Below are 2798 nucleotides of genomic sequence, written 5' to 3'. Positions count from 1 at the left end.
CCCCGCCGGGCCGGCGCCCACGTAAGAGCGCTTCAATCAGCCAACGGCTCGGTGAACTCGGCGGGGATGCTGCAGTCTCTTTATCCCCCCCCCACTCTATCGAGGCCCCCTCGAAATTCATCTCCTCCCGTAATTACGCCTGCCTAAACGCGCCCGGATGATTGGGATGGGTCCCCTGGACTGTGAAAAACGTGTGCAAAGCCTCTCTGCAGGGCTAGCTGGGCATGAATAGGGCTTTTGTCGGTGGACAATGGCATCCTCCCGGCTGTCTCCTCGGATTAAGGGAAGGAGAGGGCAATCTCTAACAACCTGCTTTGTTCCGATAAGGCGGGCGGTTATCGGTGAGGCCCAGGTTAACAGAAATCAGTGCTTCACGGAGGCTTTTGTGATGTTAAATGTCTTGACTTTCTGGCTACCGCCTGTTCCCGGGAAGGGCTGCTGCTGATCCCGACTTGCCTTGGCCTAAAGGTGGGACGACAAAGGGGGGTTTTGGTTATTCAGATGCCTCCGGGGAAACCCGAGGGCTCGTTGTGCAACCGGGCGTGCTTAATTGAAAAAAAAAAAAAGAAAAAAGAAAAAAAAATCACTCTGCAGCACGTAGTTTTATGCCCCGCATCCCATTTATAAAGCAGAATTTAGGTAAATCTAGAAGAGTTGGAAGTTTGGTGGCCTAATGGGTCATGCTCATGCCAGCTCGTTTCCAAGCCGTCAGCGGATTAACGAAGGACTTTTCTGCTGAGCAGGAAGCTCTGCTGCGAGCCACGTGTTTGAAGCAGGGACGCTTCTTGCCTGCGAAACCCTTCCGAGAAACTTTACTTTCACTAGATAACGAGCTCGCAGAGACCGCGGTGCTGCCTGTGACTCTGCTGCATGAGCAGGCAGTGTTTTTCTTGAGTACCTGCTTCTTTATCTGCCCAAAGTCGTAAATTTTACAGAAACCTGAATTTCTTGCTGTTAGCTGGAGTGAACCAGTGCCAGCGTTAATTCGCTTTCCACATGCTGAGCTGATAATTTAATTTAATACAAACAAAACGTTTCCCAGGCTGGCCGGACCACGTGCTAGTCTTTTATCTCCCGAAGATGGGGCCACTGCAGCGTGCGGTGATGGATGGCACGTAGGGAATGGGGCTGCAGTACCTTGTCGCTGCCGCCCACAGCTGGGCGCGCAGCAAATCCCCATCCTGGAGCTGGGGATGCAGCAGAGGGATCTGTACTTCCACTTGGAGTTATATTTAAATGTAAAACAAAAAATCCTAAACCACTTTATTTCATAATGCAAAAAGATTTTTACAGTTTCCTTGAAGGCAGCTAGGTGGTTTCTGCTGGTGCAGGATCAGGCTGAAAGGCTCTTGTCCTCTGTCGGAGCAACACACTGCAAGGTTAAGTCGGTAGGTGTGCCTGTACTACAAATACCCTCGAGATAAGTCTTTCTCGTCGCCAAACATCTGATGCTCGTTACCTCTACTCGCTTAATTTTTTTGTTAAGCCTTCTGTATGCTTTTGCCCTCCAGGGAGGGCAGGCTCAGCTAAGGTAAGGCTAATCTATCTGCATGCAGGGAAAGTGCAGATGTCTCCTGGTGCCTGACCTTCCCAAAACCCATAACTCGTTTGCTGAAAAGCCAGAGAGGCATCTCCGTTGCGGAGCTGTGGGTCTCTCCTCCCAGCGGAGCTGCAGCTCGCTGCCGGGGAGAGCGTCTGCCAGCTGGGAGCAGGTGGTGGCTTCTGGGTCCCGTCCAGCCCTGCAGAAAAGAGATGGCATTTTGGGGTGGCCATCTTGTACTTACGTAACGGCGCGACGCCACCTCCTGCAGCAGCCACCCAGGGGAGAACGTGTTATCCTCCTTCTCTGGAAGAGAAGTTGACAGGCTGCATTAAAAGCCTGCTTTGCCACGGAGCTGGATTTTTTTTCTTGTTGTTGAGTCCCTTTAGCTTCTGGAACGAACGAAGCTGATGTTTTTCTAGGCTCTTTTTGGGAATCTGAAGGCCTGCCTGGTTTCATAACCCTCCCCTTCTCAAATGTAAGTGCTAACTCAAACCATTTCTGCCTCTGGCCAGGGACACTGGGCATGAGCAGCCTTGTTCTGCAATGTGAGTGAGGTTGTATAAGTGAGTCTGTGACCCATGCAGGGGTAATAAAACCTGCTGCGAGCCTGCAACTTTTACAGGCAGTAAAACATCTTTGTTCAGCGTGGCGGTGGTTAATGCCGGTCCTGCCTGGGGACAGTCCCTTTGAGGCCTTGTCACTGCAGTTTCCACTTCCCTTTGTCACTGAGGCTTGGCCCAGGGTGGGGATGGTGTGGGGATTGCTGATGCCTCTTCTTTCTCCTTCCCTGAGGGCAGGTCCGGAGGTGCCGTGCATTTAGGGTTTCTCTCAGCCAACCGCAGGATGAGCTGGCTGGACTTAGTCACCTCACTACTGCAAAACCGGTCATCCTGACCTCAAACGGCTCTTTCTAGAATATTCAAGAGCTGGGGAGTTACCAGACGTCTTCGGATGGCCTGCCTGAAGCACAGGAAGCCCAAGTAATAAACTTGAGTATTTCATCCTTAAGTCTTGAGGAAGGAATTAGCATTTGTTCCGTGCTGGAAACATTCGGGCTTTGTAGGAGATTGCTTACCCCCTTTCCTTGCTCAGCCTAGACTGAGTGAGCCGTGTCTTCGGGTGTCCTTGAGCTCCTCTGTTTGATTTTTAAAAAAAAGCAAGCCTGGAGTAGTGGGAAATGCCAGACATTCCTGTTATATTTATAAGACTGGTCCTTCCAGTAGAATTCAGTCTATGCTTTGTCAATACGTGATAG

Source organism: Charadrius vociferus, unplaced genomic scaffold (genome assembly GCF_000708025.1).
Source record: "Charadrius vociferus isolate BGI_N301 unplaced genomic scaffold, ASM70802v2 scaffold132, whole genome shotgun sequence".
In the NCBI taxonomy this organism is placed as follows: domain Eukaryota; kingdom Metazoa; phylum Chordata; class Aves; order Charadriiformes; family Charadriidae; genus Charadrius; species Charadrius vociferus.
The sequence above is the reverse complement of the archived record's forward strand: the minus strand, read 5'-3'. Positions refer to the sequence as shown.